Source organism: Pongo pygmaeus, chromosome 10, assembly GCF_028885625.2.
Source record: "Pongo pygmaeus isolate AG05252 chromosome 10, NHGRI_mPonPyg2-v2.0_pri, whole genome shotgun sequence".
In the NCBI taxonomy this organism is placed as follows: domain Eukaryota; kingdom Metazoa; phylum Chordata; class Mammalia; order Primates; family Hominidae; genus Pongo; species Pongo pygmaeus.
Window position 1 is genome coordinate 12,799,793 of NC_072383.2, and position 17,708 is coordinate 12,817,500.

A 17,708-nucleotide genomic window follows, 5' to 3' on the forward strand; every position below is an offset into this window, starting at 1 on the left:
TCACTTGAACCCAGGAGGCAGAGGTTGCAGTGAGCCAAGATCATGCCACTGCACTCCAGCCTGAGTGACAGAGTGAGACCCTATCTGAAAAAACAAAAAACAAAAACACTTAAAAGCAGTACATGTAAAGTCCTGCATTTAGATTAAAAATAACCAGTTGTATAAGGATAAGGTGTGGGAAAACTGGCTCAACAGCAATTCAGTGGGGGCTTTTTTGATCTCAAGTTCAGAAAGTGGAATCAGTAGTCCCAGGCACTTGGCAATGGTTACTGTACACCTGCAAGAGTGTTCTGGGTGTCATGTTTAAGAAGAAATTTTTAAACTAGGGTACATCCTGAGTCGAGTGATAGAAGTCATTGTCTGGAAACCTTGTCTTATTTTTTGGAGACAAGGTCTCACTCTGTCACCCAGGCTGGAGTGCAGCGGCACGATCTTGCCTCACTGCAACCTCTGCCTCCTGAGCTCAAGGATCCTCCCACCCCAGCCTCCCAAGTAGTTGGGACTACAGGCATGCACCACTGTGCTGGTCTAATTTTTTTGTAGTTTTTGTAGAGACGGAGTTTCGCCATATTGCCCAGGCTGGTCTTGAACTCTGGGCTCAAGCAGTCCACCCATCTCAGCCTCCTAAAGTGCTAGCATTACAGGCATGAGCCACCACACCTGGCCGACCTTTTCTTATGAAGGAGATTTGAAGCAGATAACAGTTTTGGTTTGCAGAAGAGATGACTCAGAATATAACCCTCTTCTAATATTACATGGGTGCCAAATAGATACAGGATTTGATCTAGTTTTATAAAGTCCCAGTGATCAGAACTGAGATCAGTAGAGAGAAATTATTGGGAGGTAGAGTTTGGTTTGATAAAAAGAACTTTCTATAATAATTTGAATGGTAATTTTTATAGGGCAATTGCAATACGTCAGACAGTGAGCTAAGCACTTTTCAGGCAGTGTCTCACGTTTAATTCTCACAGCATCCTTGTCATGCGGGTACTTTTTAGTCTCAATTTATAGATAAGGATACTGTTGTTTAGAGATAATGATTTGTTCAATGTTGTACAGCTAAGAAGTGTCTGAGCAGCTGTTCTTAATCTGGATCTGACTGTTCTCAAAAGTCTATGTAACCTTTTTGCTGCCTTGCATAGTATTAAACTATCTTAATTACTAGAAATATTTAAGCAGAACTGGAATGATTCTTCTTTGTAACTTGGAATAAATTCCTGCAATTCATGAGAGTGCAGAGGGACAGTGTGGCATAGTAGGAAAAAGCACAGACTTTGGAGATAATTCAGAGATCAAAAACGTCACATATTGGCCTTAGGATCTTGGTCAAGTCACCTAACCTCTTTGGATCACATTTTCCTTATCTCTAAAAGGGACACTAATACCTCTACCTCAGAAGGTTATTGGGAGGATTAATTTATGAGTAATATGTATTTGTTACGTATTGGGGACTCAACAAATAATTGCTGTATGCAGAAATCCCTTTAACTTAAACAATTATGATCGTTGGACTTAGAGCTCCACCATTTTAGCTTTGTCTCTATTTTTTTTGTTTGTTTGTTTGAAATGGAGTCTCACTCCGTTGCCCAGGCTGGAGTGTTGTGGCACGATCTCAGCTCACTGCAACCTCTGCCTCCTGGGTTCAAGCGATTCTCATGCCTCAGTCTCCTGCGCAGCTAGGATTACAGGTGCACGCCACCACACCCAGGTAATTTTTGTATTTTTAGTTGAGGCGGGGTTTCACCATGTTGGCCAGGCTGGTCTTGAACTCCTGACTTCAGGTGATCTGCCCGCCTTGGCCTTCCAAAGTGCTGGGATTATAGGTGTGAGCCACCGTGCCCGGCCTTTGTCTCTATTTTTGAACATTACAGTTACATTATCTCTCATATAATACCTGCTAATATACCAATTAGAACAGAAGTTTTGGTTGCTAGACTTGATTTTGTTTACAATTTTTTACAGATCAGGTGTGTATGTTTACTTTTTATGGTTTTTTTTGTCATTCCCCTTGCTGATAGCAAGTAGCAGCCATCCCCTAATTTGCTGCTGTCAGCTTGGAAACCAAAATAAAAATCAGTAGGCCTTCGCTGGGTGCAGTGGCTCATGCCTGTAATTCCAGCACTTTGGGAGGCTGAGGTGGGTGGATCACTTGAGGTCAGGAGTTCTAGACTACCCTGGCCAACATGGTGAAACCCTGTCTCTACTAAAAATACAAAAATGAGCCTGGTGTGGTAGTGCATACCTGTAATCCCAGCTACTTGGGAGGCTGAGGCAGGAGAATCACTCGAACCCAGGAGGCAGAGGTTGCAGTGAGCTGAGATCATGCCACTGCACCCCAGCTTGGGTGACAGATTGAGACTCCATCTCAAAAAACAAACAAACAAAAGACAAACCAATAGGCCTCTGAGGCAGTCTGAAGGGCTTCCTGTTATTAAAATACATAGGCATTAATACATGGGATTTAACTATTTTGGTGACCTGTAGGCCATTTTTGTTTTTCCCTGTCTTGGCTGTTCAGGGAGTTGGAATTATTAAGTAAGATATAACTGGATGTCACATGACTTTTGCCCCCCCTTTAAAAAAAATTTTAAAGAGACAGAGTGCATTACCTGGGCTGAACTCAAACTCCTGGGCTCAAGTGTCTGCCTTGGCCTCCTGAGTAGCTGGGACTACAGATGTGTTCCACTTTGCCAGGCTGATTTTTGCTCCTGAGGATTACAATCTAGTATAGAAAACAAACCTCACGATTGACCTAAAGTGTAGGATTTTACAAGCATGGTGTTCGTTTAGTATTGTATAATGGTATAATACCTTCTGTGTGGAGTGCCTGTTTCCCATGTGCCAAGTGCTACACTGGTTGTACTTCATACAGGACCTTTGCACTTTGCAAGTCTTCAAAACAATCCTATGAGGGAAATATTAACATCACCCTCATACAGATAATGCTGAGCTACAGAGAGGTTAGACAACTTGCTCATCTTCCAAAAAGATTTAAACTCAGGTCTGTCATAGACTTGAGTCTGTGACATCCAAAGGCCGGATGGTTTCTACCACAGGGGAAGAGGTGGACCATAGTCATAGGAAACAACTGTATATAGAGAGGAATGATTAATTGAGCTGAACCTAAAAGGACAGGTGGGGTTTTGGTGTGATGTGTTAGGTTGGCTTGGGAAGGTAGATGAAGTGGTTCCTGGGCTGGGAAGAGAGTCTGAGCAAAGTGGGCCTGAATATCCTGCATTGAGGAGGTGGGGTGGTGGCAGAGTGATCACTCTGTGACCAAAGAGGAGGCTGCAATTTGAGAGGGAGTAAGAAGTAAGGTGAGACAATTATTATTATTATTATTACTTTTTTCTGAGAAAGAGTCTGTCTCTGTCACCCAGGCTGGAGTGCGGTGGTGTGATCTCGGCCACTGCAGCCTCTGCTTCCCAGGTTCAAATGATTCTCTTGTCTCAGCCTCCCAAGTAGCTGGGAATACAGATGCGTACCACCACACCCAGCTAATTTTTTTTTTTTTTTTTTTTTTTGTATTTTTAGTAGAGACAGGGTTTCACCATGTTGGCCAGGCTGATCTCGAACTCCAGACCTCAAGTGATCCACCTGCCTTGGCCTCCCAGAGTGCCGGGATTACAGGAGTGAGCTACCATGCCCGGCAAGGTGGGAAAATTAGGTTAGGGCCAGATTATGGAGGCTCCTAAAGGATAGGGAAAGGATTTTGAAGTTGATGCCATAAGGAAATGATTGTAGTTGTTCGTTGCAGTAGGGAGCAGGGTATTAACATGTTGACATCTGTGCTTTTTGAATGAATTGGTATAACAGTGGCCAAAGATGGACAGTGCAGTTAGGAGATTGTTGTAGTTTGCTAGGGATGAGCTAATGAAAGCCTGGGCTGGGGTGGGGATAGGGGAAGGAGGAGCAAACTTGAGAGGCATTTTCAAGGAAGAAATAACAGGATTTGGCAAATTGGGTGCCAGGAATAAAAAGATGGGGAAATAGCCATAGGGTTGCTTGATTGAGGAAGCAGAATAATGGCAGAATGGGGAAGAGAGATTAATTTTGTTTGTTTGTTTGTTTTGGAGATAGAGTCTGGCTGTGTTGCCCAGGCTGGAGTGCAGTGGCACCATCTCAGCTCACTCTGCCCCCTGGGTTCAAGCGATTCTCCTGCCTCAGCCTCCCGTGTAGCTGAGATTACAGGCCCACATTACCACGCCCAGCTAATTTTTGTATTTTTAGTAGAGACGGATTTCATCATGTTGGCCAGGCTGGTTTCGAACTCCTGACCTCAAGTGATCTGCCCGCCTCGGCCTCCCAAACTGCTAGGATTACAGGTATGAGCAACCGCGCCTGGTGGGAGATTAATTTTGAATTTTGGCCTTGTGGCGTTGCAAAACCACAACTAGTAGGAGCCATTTCACTGATGCATACTCAGCGCTCCCTAGCCTAGCATCCGCACAATGCCTCTTCTGGCCATGGCGGAGAACACTTCAAAAGGAGGCCCTGTGGAGGGTGGGGAGGGTAGAGGAGCATGGTAGGGAATGGGAGGGGCAGGTATCTTCCAAAGTTTGTGGTTCTCCTAACTTGTTTTGCCCTAAGTCCACTGAATGCAGTATTAGAGTCACGGCAAATGTCACCGTACTGATGTGCTTAACATAGATGTAATGTTTTCTAGAGGGTATGCTAAAACTCTTGGAGGGAGTTGGGGGCAGGGGTTATAAATCTTTATATTATTATTTTTCTGTTAATGTCAAGGAACAGTTCATCCTTCTGGGTCTGTATGTTTAAACTCAGAGTGAATATTAATAGGAATTTACGGTACTCATGTTGGAAATTGCTACCCTCATTTAGAAACCATTAACCTTTATGTTAATAAAATAATGTTTTTAACTGAGCATATGAAATCTGTGTTGAACAGCTGCGGTCTTTCCGGAACACTAACTTAAAAAGTGCTCATCATACTTTTTGAAAATCAAAAGCGTGTGGGTGGGATGAAGTCACCTGAGCAATTTTCTATAATTGCAACTTTCAAGGCCTTTTCCTTTGTCTTTTTCCAGCTAACCTAAAATACACATGCACGCATGTGCACACTCACACAGACAGCAGCACAAACCTGTGATTTTCTTCTTTCTCTCTATGGACTTTTTGGCCTTGTTTTTGTTAAATAGTTGCAGTTCCCCAGGAGGGTATGTGTTTTCTTGTTCCTTCTCTAGTTTATTTGAAACCTTATATCTCTGAGAACTTTGGAACCCTCCAGAACAAGCTAGATGTCCACCTAGACTTCCAAGCTTTGAATGCCCTATCCTAAAGTATTTCTAGGTGCGTTGGATCTAAACAGATTCCCCTAGGGTGATAGTGGAAACCCCAAAATGCCGACATCCTAGAGAATGACCAGGAACATGCTCAAGTTGTTACACAGTTTTTTGTATGTGCTGAGGTTCCTCAGTGCCATCCTGGTCAGCCAGTACTGGAATGTGACAGAACTGGCATTTGTGCCCAGGAACAGCCCACGCTGGGAATTCGCTTCTGCATTCTGATAATTAAGTCTGGTGTGCTGCTAATATTGTTCCCTGAAGGAAGGAGAGCTAGGGAATACTATCATTTCCACTCGTACCTTTTAATTAACAGCAGAGTGAAATGGAAAGAGTTTTAAAGAAGACTTTCATGAGAGAAGATCAGTACCTGACATAGTTTGGTAATTCCATCATCGTTGAACACATTTTAAGAATACCACTGCCAGTTTTTTCAATGAACTAACTGAAAATAATTCTAAACTTTGGCTTATTTTATGTGTAGAATAAAATTATTGGTTTTCCAAGAGCATTCATTAAGAAGTGCCTTGCTAAGAAGTGTTAAGCGTGAAGTAGTGTAATACATCTGTCTTACTATTTTAAGGGTCACTGCTTCTTCTTCTTCATCTTCCTCTTCTCTTTCCTCTAAGTAACCAAAGCTCTTCACCTAGAATGGAATTTGGGGCTTACATTTTCCTTAATATCATATAGCTCTTTCTTGTTACTGAAAGCAGAGAGAGCTTTTTCAGAGAGGTTAAAATTATCGTTATCTTGTTATCGTGTTATTTTTTCCTTCTTAGTAAGTTAGGAGCAATGCTTTGTCTTCCTGAAGCTGTCTGAAAAGATACTTGTATACATGTGTATAGTGCCTTGGGTCATAGAAATTAGGTGTTATGTCATTTGTTTCAGAAGATACACTAATGCATCAAAAACAAGTGACAGGGAAAACAGAATGCGTGAGTAATGTTGTTGCCTCAAAACTGAGCAAACGTTTTGGGAGAGCAAGTTCTTGCTGGACATCACTAAATAAGAATGAGTTGATGTCACACTTGGCAAGAAGCAACTCTTTAAAGTTTTTTTTTTCCATACAAATAGTACAACATGGCTGGGAGGAGGGATTGTGGGCAAAGGGTAAAGAATTATGGAGGGAAAATGAGCAGGAGAAGGAATGTGAGAATGAGTTGCTTGCTACAAAAATAATTAATATGCAATCAAAGCCATGTTTGTTTTGTCAGGAAAAATCTGAGTTAGAACATGAGCTGATGAAGAGGAGAGATGTTTACCATGTCCTCCCCCACACCCTCAGAGGGCCGTTGTGTGCAGATCCCTGCGGAAGGTTGTGTAACCATCTTGACTCATTTTCAGGGAAGAATGGCCCCTGTAGCTCTTTTGGCTCAATATAATGCTGCATCAAGTATGAGTGAAGAAGTCTCTGGAATACAGTGCTATCAAACTCAAAATATGGTCATTTTAATGAGAATTTCCAAACACCAGGAGGCAATACTGTGCAGCACCATCTGCCTCCCCCTTCCCAGTATCTGTGCGATATTGGGAATTTAGGCAGCCCAATCAATAGCTGATTTTACCTTTTCCTACAAGGCAGAAAATGTCAAGATTAGCCAACTATTTATTGAAATTAGTTGGAGTTATCTGGCTACATGAGTGTCTCTGGTCCAGTGTATCATAATAAGAGTGGGAGAGAGGGTTGGGATGCTACTGGCATCTTGGGTGGGCCAGCCTTTATTGTGTGTCACTGCCACGTATTGGCAATTTTTGTCCCTGCCCACTGAATTGCCAGTGGTGCCCCAGTCTCTGTGATGGCAGGAGAGGCCTTCCTTCTTCCAGATTCCCTCTGTGTGTTTCAGGGGGGCTGAAACAGTATGTGTTTTACACTATTACTAAGCAGCACAGTTTTGTTTGTTGTTCCTTAGCATAAAGATCTTGGAAAGTTTTAAGAAGTTGTGTGTTTATACTGTAGCATAGGTTTCATTCAACCTATCACTCCTATTCACTCCTCAGAGTGAATTTCAGTGAAAAACAACAGTATTGGGAGAAAAAGTTTGGAAAAATTGGATGGAGGGAAGGAAAAAAAAGGTGAATTGCAAAATGGTTTCTTACATAGCCCACTGTTGTTCCCCAAATCAACACTCACTCTCCAGCTCTTTGGGTGGTTGCTCTGCATTTTCAAGAGGCAGCCTGGGGTGGAGGTCAGGGTTGGAGGTAAGGTAGAGGGGAAATAAGAGAGGACAGGGAAGAGGCAGGCATGAATAAAAGATTTAGATTGGAATATAAAGATGGAATACAATGGAGATAATGAAAGACCATAACAAAGAAACTGGAGATTTTACATGGTATTGTTAAGCTTACAATGTTGGCATTTTGGGGACAATTCTGAGTACCACAGATCTAGAACGTCTAAAAGAAAAACCCTCTGAGATAATTACAGCAGTTAAAGACCTTCACATACATGTTGAATTAATAGTATTTAATGTCCCTTTGTAGATTTCAATATTTTAAGCCTGTCCTGCCAAAGACTGTGTCCTTCTAGGTGCTTAGCCAGTAATTTAGGTGTACTGTCACCAGTTGTTTTCATCATGACTTCTAAGTCTGAACAGCCATTTTCCCTTAGGTTTTATTAACTGAGTCAGTAACTCAAAGTGTCATTGTTTTCCACTCATCTGGACTTTCTGAAAATAACACAGTGCTTTATTGGAAAAGCTAAGCATAGACATTAGCCAAATGTTTGCTAAAAATTAACCAAATTAAATGTTATTAAATAAGATGTTCAAACAGAGGAAAATTTTGAGAAATATGAACAAATCCCACTAATCTTTTTTGTCAGTCACGACTTAGAACCTTGGCTTCGCACCAAGGCTGAATTAAGTAGAAGAATGTTTTTCATAATGCTTCCCCTACCTTTTAAGTTGGTTTGAAAACATTCAGTTCCATGTGTACCACTGGATTTTTAGCTTTTTCAGTAGTTGTTACCCTGGCAGCCTTGATTCAGTGAAAATCTTGTTTTTGTCACAGGCTCTTTCTCTGATCAGCCAATGTTTCGCGCTCTCTCCCTGTCTAATTGACTGGCCTTGGTAACTCTTAGCAAGAGTTGAAATTACCTTGGTCAACCACATGACAAAAGAGTGGGTGTAGGTTTTCCTGAATGTCTCCTGAGGTGAGCAAGGGTGGAGTGGTGGTAGTATAATAAACCCCAGATTCCATCAGCTTTGCAGAGGGGCCTTAGACCCAGCAGGGTTTAAGAAACTGCTGTAGATAGGATGCCTTGTCCTCCATAGAGATTATCAGCTGCTACCTAGAATTTCTTTTTCATTTGCAGTATGTCAGAAAAAAAAAAAAAAGCAAACCCCTGTGTATTCATCAAATTTGTCATATTTTAATATTTTGCCATGTTTGCTTCAGATCTCTTTCCCTGCAGGAAGAAAAATACACGTTTCAAATAAACTTAATGCCCCCTCCCCATCCTTTATATCCTTCCCTGATATTCCCTCCTCCTCTCACTCCACAGGGAATTATTGATCTGATTTTGGCATTCATCATGCCCATGTGTTTTCTTCGTGGCTTGTCTTTTTCCTACATGTTTTGGCATCTCTAAGCGATGTAGAATATTCTTTCACTTGTTTTGACTTTATATAAGTTGTGTTCTATATGTATCCTTCAGCTACTTCTGTAACTTTTTTCTTTTCCTTATAATTTTGAGATTTATCCATGTTGATATATGCCTCACTTATTTTCACTGCTGCGTAGTATTCCATCAAATGAATATTTCACAGTGTATCCATTGACTTATTAATGAATATTTGAGTTGTTTCCAGTTGTTTTACTATTAAGCAGTTTTGCAGTGGACATCTTTGTACATGTGTCCTTTTGCACATGTATGAGAGTTTTCTCTAGGGTATGTAACTAGGAACAAATTGCTGTCTAGTAGGGCACATGTATTTTCAGCTTTACTAGATATAGTCAATTTACTCTTCAAAGTGATTATGCTCTTTTATCGCCTTACTAGCTATATGTTAGAGTTCCTGTTGTTCCACATCCTCAGTAAAACCGGATATTGTCCCAGCTGTTCCTTGTTTATTGATTAATTTAAAGACAACATTATGCTTAGCAACCATCTCAAACATAGGGTCAGCTGCAAACTTAATTTTCTTATACCATGCTTCTTCCTTTTAAAAGAATTGTTTCGATTTCTGAGTTACAAATCCAAGATAACTATAACATAGCTTTTTTGCCATATTTTTTTTTAAATAATTTTTTTTCTGATCACAAAACGAATATATGATTATTTTAAGAAACTTGGAAAACAAAATGACAAAAAAGAAAATTAAAAATTCTACCTAGACATAGCCATTGTTAATAAATTGCTATATTTTTCCTTCTAGTGTAGACCTATGTAAACTATACATTTACTTTATAATTAAAATTTGTCATTTTATATCACAATTTTACTTAAAATTCTATTGTGACATTTCCCATGTCATTGGATATTGTTTGAAAACATCATCTAAGGCTAAGGCCAGGAGCGGTGGTTCACGCCTGTAATCCCAGCACTTTGGGAGGCCAAGGCGGGCGGATCACAAGGTCAGGAGATCGAGACCATCCTGGCTAACATGGTGAGACCCTGTCTCTACTAAAAAAAAAAAAAAAAAAATTAGCGGGGCGTGGTGGCGGGCGCCTGTAGTCCCAGCTACTCAGGAGGCTGAGGCAGGAGAATGGCGTGAACCTGGAAGGCGGAGCTTGTAGTGAGCCAACATGGCGCCACTGCACTCCAGCCTGGGTGACAGAGTGAGACTCCGTATCAAAAAAAAAAAAAAAAAAAAAGTGTAAATAGCTGGATAACATTTCTTCTTGTAAATATAAATATAGTTTAATCATTCTCCCATTGGAGGACATTTTGGGTATTAAAATGATACTGGAGTACAAAATCTTGGTACATAAATTTCATCTGAGTTTGTCTCTTTGGGATAGATTTCTAGAAGAAGCCAGTAACTCTTCATGGAATTAGATTGGATAGGTGATAAAAGCAGGGCATCAAGGGAGAAAAAAGAGTCGAGAGAGCAAAACAACATGCTTAAGGATCATGAGATTCGTGAATTCAGCTTCTCTCGTATTTGAATTGAGTGGCAAATCTGTCTCTTACCTGAATATGGAGACCCTTCTCTAATTAGGGATGATTATTAGAGGGATATTCTGCCCTACTGTGGACACCAGAGAGTTGGTTGTGTGTTGTAGTGTTCAAGAGTTTTATCCAATATTCTGCTTCCTGCAGAGTTTCTGAATTGAGTGTCTTTTGTGGAATATCTCATTGAAGTAGACTTTTAACCTTGACTTGCTCAACATCTGATCAGAAGCAACTCGTTGTCATATAAAGAAATCTGCTCCCTTATGTAACATCTTTGAGTACTTGAATTCCCCTTTTTTCCCATAAGCCCAAATTTGATTCCCTATCACCTTCAGTTATTCTTTAACTTGTTTTTAAACAAAAGCCTCCCTAAAAATAATTCCGGAAGTATTTGAACTTTATTCTCTATTAGCTTCTACTGTAATTAACATGAAAACAAACATGTTTTAGAGTCTTTGTTTCCTTCTAAGGTGTAATTTAGCTTTATCATGTCTTCATAGTGAAAATTGTGTACGTGAACATTGGTAGGATAGAAAAACTTTCCACATAGTTTTATACTTGGTGCCCAGAAAACTTCCAAAGTGTTTAGGTACTACTCATTATTATTTCTTAGAAATTGAATAGAAGCAGTGGCTTGAGAATACACAGTCCCACTTTTTCATTAATAATAACCACATTTCCCCCCTTTTTTTTTTTTGCACAAAAGTGTTCCATGTATTTTCTCGTTTAATCCTTGTACAACCTATTAGGGTAGGTATTTTCCTCATTTGGCAGATGAAGGTGCTGAGGCTCAGAGAGATGAAAGACCTTTCCTGTCACACAGCTATTAAAGGCAGAGCTAGGATTTAAACTCAGGTCTAATTCTAAAACCTGTATATTTAACTAGTTTGCACGTCTGTCTTCCTGACTTAATTGCATCATAAAATCAAAGATATTTCTCTTCAAAATATGTTCATGTTGGATTATTTGGCCGTTTCATTGTCAGAGGTCTGTTGCTTCTGCTGGCTTTTCTGTGGCAATCCCAGCTGCTCTTCCCCGTGGCTTGGGCACACCAAGGATTTCCTTTCTGTGATTGCCCGTATCTCCCTAGTCCCCTGTGGGGCACCTTCCTGCTTCTGAGGAAACTGAAGCAGGAGATGAAGAAAGGGTAACAATTAATTACATATTTTTTTTCCTGAGTATTATCAACCAACATGTTCCATAAAGGAGCGTGTTTTCACAGCTGTGTGCTTTAGAAACAGGGAGAAAGGTTTGAATTTTTATGACTGAGGTATCTTCAACAAAGGCTGTGATGTACACGCTTGATGGACTTGGAACGTGGAAACCCGTTCCTTCCCTCAGCCCTGGGATTGGAATCTTTGTGTTTATGGTCACATGAGTATTCAGATATGTTATCTCTGAATGTGACGCCCTGGTCAGAGAACCAAGGAGTGGACTTACTAGATTATATAATTTAATTACCCTAGATCAATCAAGCTTTGACTTAATGATGGCAGGATATATTGTGTATTTTTTCGTAGTTGCTAGAGGAAAGGAACAAAGTTTAATCTAGTTTAGATCAATCAAGCTTTGACTTACTGATGACAGGATATATTGTATATTTTTTCCTAGTTGCTAGAGGAAAGGAACAAAGTTTAATCCTTGGCTTTGTTGACCTTTGGTATCACTTTTATCTTGTAGTTCCATATAACTGCCTTTGTAGACTCTTCAAAAGGCTGAAGGCAAGTGATTTATAGATAAGGGCTCATTCAGTACTTGCACAAGAAGAGCGCATATCTTCAAATATGGGTGACGTAAATTTACTTCAGAAACAGAAATGAGCTCATTTATTTGGAGAGATGTGAACAGAATGTGCGTCTTTTGCTCTGGGTGAGAAATAAATTTAAATTCAGAACTTTGCTTGGGGGAAATGAAATGGAGAAACTGGGCACTTGAGTCTCTTGGAAATTAGGGATCTTTAGCCAAGGCCCAAGGGAGCACTGTCTTGGTACATTTATAACAAAATACTGGAGACTGGGTACTTTATAAAGAACAGAAATTTATTTCTCAGAACTTCCCGTTCTGGAGGCTGGGAAGTTCAAGATTAAGGTTTGTTGAGTGCTGCGTCTTCTAGAGGGGATGAACACTCTGCCCTCAACTGGCAGAAGGAGAATGGGCAGAAAACAGGAGTAACTCCCATGTTGAGCCCTTTTATAAGGGCAGCTAATCCCATTTACCCAGAGAGGAGCCCTCATGGCCTAACCACCTCTTAAAAGCCCCACCTCCTATTACTATCATTGGCTACACCTACATTTTGGAAGGGACCCATTCAAACCATAGCAAGCACCAATAGTGTGTTTCAGAACTCATCCACATAGGAGCACTCCTCAGCATGTCCAACAGCAGTCTGTGGAGAACTACTTTTTTGTTTTGTTTTGGTTTTTTGTTTTCTTTTTTGTGACACAGTCTCTCTCTGTCGCCCAGGCTGGAATGCAGTGGCATGATCTCAGCTCACTGAAATCTCTGCCTCCTGGGTTCAAGTGATTCTCCTGCCTCAGCCTCCCAAGTAGCTGGGATTACAGGTGCCTGCCACCACACCTCTCTACTTTTTTTGTATTTTTATTACAGATGGGCTTTCACCATGTTGGCCAGGCTGGTCTCAAACTCCTGGCCTCAAGTGATCCACCCACCTTGGCCTCCTAAAGTGCTGGGATTACAGGCATGAGCCACCACGCCCAGCCAGAAAACTACTTTGTGTAAGTCTACGAGGCACCATACACACTTTTTCCCTTAAGGACCTTACTGAGTAACTGGGGAGAGAGAGCAGGAATGTCAGCAATAATACAGAAGAAGGGTTCTATGGTAAATGCCAAAAGCGAACCTTCAACGAAGTGAGTTCCAGAGAGACAACCCATAAAGGTAAAGATTTAGTCATAAATGAGCTGTGTTGCTACTGAAAACATCTTGATTCTAAAGTATAACCACATCTCAACGAAGCAAAAACTGTCTTAAGCCTGAGTTAAGAGGAAAATGATATTTTAAATTAATTCATCAAGTAAGTTGCCAAATCATTGACACTAGAATTTTAAGAATTGGTGACTCTAGAGCTTTCATGGTTTGGCTACTGTATTATCTCCCTCAAGGTGCAGTAATATTTCTGTCACCAAAAATCATTAATTGATAACATTATTCTTTCTGTTCTAGCACTTATTTCCATCACTGTGATTTTTTTATTATGATAATTATTTTTACTTTACTTACTTAGTATAGGGGATTACCTGCCTTTTAATGTCATCCTGACAATTAAGACAAAATACAGAACATGCTTAGCACAATGCTTGGCTGAGAGAGTGCCATCATTAATATTAGGCATTATTTTTCTTATTCTTGAAATACAGTGTTTTATATAGTGCCTGGCATGTAGTTAAATTTTAGTAAATTATAATAATGTTGTTTATTGTTTTCCAAAGGATTTTTAACATGTATTATCAATCAATACTCTCAGCTACATTCAAGGTATATAGTGCTATTCCTCTTTTACTAATACAGAAACTGAACTTAAGTATATTGGTCAGATTTTTCTGGCTGATTTAAGCAGATAAAGAAATTATTAAAAGGAATGTGGATAGCTCACAGAATCAGCAGGAAAGCTCTAGAATCGTGTTTTGGGCTACCTAGCCAAGTAAAATGGCCAAAATCATGCCACAGAACTGAGCCACTGCCAAGTACCTGCCGTGCCTTGCACAGCAAACAATGCTGGCTGGCATTGGTGACTGGACTTTGCCACAGGGATTGCTTCTACTGCTCCCTTGGAAACTGTTTTACAGAAACTGCTGTCACCAAGGAATGTACTTCATGGAAGGCCCTATTTTGCAACATTTGCCCCCTATTTACAGTCTGGAATGGGTGGCAGTTTGCTTTATTGCCAACTCATTGTGTCTTAACTCTCTGTGAAAGAAATACTTCGTTTATATTTTCTTTTAATTGGATATAAACTGAGTAGAAGTTGAGATTATTTTCCTTATTAGTAGACTTCATGTGTGGAAAAGTTAGTTTTTTCTAAAATTGATCTTGTTCTTAGCAATTATCTGCTATAAGTATTGCCTCAGCTTTTTAGGCCACTACTAAATGAGAACTTTCCATCTGATCAGGGCGTCTTCTCCAGTGTAAACAATCCTGTTTCCCATTGCCCATTGGAGCTAAGGAAGCCATGATGAGTTAACACGTGCAAGAAGGGTTACCCGTTTGAGCAAGAAAAGTCCTGGCATTAGTATTTCAGATTTTTTTCTTGCATCCTTTTCTGATACTTTCTTTATTTTCATATAAAGTGGACCTATGGTTTATCTTGCTGAAAATCTCAAAAAAAAAAAAAAGAAAAGAAAAAACGTGTCAGATCCCTAATGTGATTGCTGTTAACCATATAAAAATAACCTCCCCTCTTTTATAATCAGTCTTGGTGCGCCTTGCAAAGCCTACATTTCTAACCTGTGTATACTTCAAACTACTGTGAGCATGTGTTAAACACCATTTTTTTAAATAAAAAGAACACTTTCAGCTCCTTAAAGCAAGCTCTTTTGGGAAGGAAAGAATCCTTGAGTGCTGCCGCCATCCATCCTGCTTTGTCTGGAAAGCTAAGGTTTTTGGGTTATTGATGTTTCAACAAGTGGAGAGCACCTGGGTCTGGTGAGCACCAGCTGCTGAAGTGTGGGGGACACCCAAGTGGCCTGTTCTTCCAGGATGGCATTCATTCTTCCAGGCAAGTGGGACGAAGTGGGCTTTCTGCCTTCACTCAGTGAGAGCTGTTGAAAGATTTTCTCATCTGAATTGTGTATGTTTGTAATGTTTATTTTATTTTCACAGTAAGAGTGAGGGTCTTGTCACTTTGAATATATTCCTTTTTGCAAATAATTTTGAAGTAGTCCTGATCCTTTGTTAAAAGAAACATGGTATGTCATTATAGAAGAATCCTTCATCCCCCTTCCCTTACAAACATAAAATTTTCAAAGTTTACATTTGAAAGAAAACCTGGTTCAGTTCTCTCCATTTTCAGGGAAGGAAATGGAATTTATTTTTTCCTTTGTTTATCCTTTTATAGTTTGCATTTTGTTCCCTGTTGGTCACATATTTTTTCTTGGCCTTCTTATTAGAGGGGTATTGTGGAATATTTTTGCTTAGCAAAAATTAAAATCAACATACCTGACTTTGTAATTGTAAAATATGTATAACATAAAATTTATCATTTTAATCCTTTGTGAGTGTACAATTCAGTGGCATTAAGTATATTCACATTGTTGTGCAGTGTCATGACCATCCATCTCCAGAACTTCTCCATTATCCCAAATTGAACTCTTTATCTATTAAATAGTAATTTCCCAATCTCTACCCCCCAGCCCTGACAACCATTATTATTCTACTTATTTTCGCCATGAATTTTACTATTCTTTTTGTTTGTTTGTTTGTTTGAGACAGGGCCTCACGCTGTCACCCAGGCTAGAGTGCAGTGGCACGATCTTGGCTCACTGCAACCTCCCTCTACCTTTACAGGCTCAAGTGATCCTCCCGCCTCAGCCTTCTGAGTAGCTGGGACCTCAGGTGCACACCACCACGCCTGGCTAATTTTTGTATATTTTGTAGAGACGGGGTTTCACCATGTTGCTGAGGCTGGTCTCAAACTCCTGGGCTCAAGTGATCCTTCCACCTCGGCCCCCCAAATGCTGGGGTTACAGGTGTGAGCCACCGCGCCTGGCCAAATATTACTATTCTGTATGTTTCTTTTAAATGAAATCATACAGTTTTTGTCCTTTTGTGTCTGGCATACTTCAGTTTACCACAATTTTTTCAGGGTCCATCCATATTTTAGCATGTACCAGAATTTCATTCTCTTTTTTAAGGCTGAATTCCTTGTGTGCATATACCACATTTTGTTTATCCTTTCATCCACTGATGGACATTTGGGTTGTTTCTACTTTGGCCATTGTGAATAATGCTGCTGTGAACATTGATACATAAATATCTGTATGAGTCCCTGCTTTCAGTTCTTTTGGGTGCATACCCAGAGGTGGAATTGCTGGGTCATGTGGTAATTCTATGTTTATTTTTTTTTCTCCCTTGTAATTACCCACAATGTGGTAAAATACAGTTGACATGAAATTTACCACTGTAACTATTTTTAAGTTCAGTGGTATTAAGTACATTGAGATTGTTGTGTGACCATCACCACTGTCCATTTCCTGACTGTTTTTCATCTTGCAAACCTGAAACTCTATATCCGTTAAACAGCAACTTCCTATCCTCTCCTCCTCCCAGCCCTGGTAACCACTGTTCTACTTTCTTTCTCTATGATTTTGACTTTTCTGTGTACTTCATATAAATGGAATCATTCAGTGTTTGCTTGTGACTGGCTTATTTCACTTAGTGTAATGTCCTCAAGATTCACCCATGTTGTTGCATAGGTCAGAATTTTCTTTTAAAGGCTGAATACCACATGTGTATATATATAGAAAAATATTATGCAGTCTTAAAAGGGAATTCCCTTTTAAGGAATGCCTCATTTTGCTTATCCATTCTTCTATTGATGGAAATTTGAATTGTTTCCATGTTTTGGCTATTGAACATGAGTGTACAAATGTCTCTTTGAGACCCTGATTTTGATTCTTTTGGTTATATACTCAGAAGTGGAATTGCTGGATCATATAGTAATTTTTTGAGGAACCACCCCACCCCTTTCGCCAGTGGCTATGCTATACCATGTTACGTCTCCACCAATAGTGAGTAAGGGTTCTACATCTTTGCCATCATTCTTTTTTTTTGTTTTTGATACTAGCCATCTTAATGGGTGTGAGGGGGCATCTCATTTTAGTTTTGAATTGCCCTTCCCTAATGATTAGGGATGTCAGGAATTCTTTTTATTTATTTATTTTATTATTATTATACTTTAAGTTTTAGGGTACATATGCACAATGTGCAGGTTTGTTACATATGTATACATGTGCCATGTTGGTGTGCTGTACCCATTAACTCGTCATTTAGCATTAGGTATATCTCCTAATGCTATCCCTCCCCGCTCCCCCTACCCCACAACAGTCCCCGGTGTGTGATGTTTCCCTTCCTGTGTCCATGTGTTCTCATTGTTCAATTCCCACCTATGAGTGAGAACATATGGTGTTTGGTTTTTTGTCCTTGTGATAGTTTGCTGAGAATGATGGTTTCCAGCTTCATCCATGTCCCTACAAAGAACATGAACGCATCATTTTTTATGGCTGTATAGTATTCCATGGTATATATGTGCCACATTTTCTTAATCCGGTCTA

General features: G+C 40.0%; 1 protein-coding gene across 2 annotated transcripts in view; it reads left to right on the plus strand.

Annotated features, from left to right (window-relative positions):
- Positions 1-17,708, plus strand: part of BORCS5 (BLOC-1 related complex subunit 5) — a 117,776-nt gene that overhangs the window by 38,708 nt on the left and 61,360 nt on the right. The window lies entirely within an intron of this gene.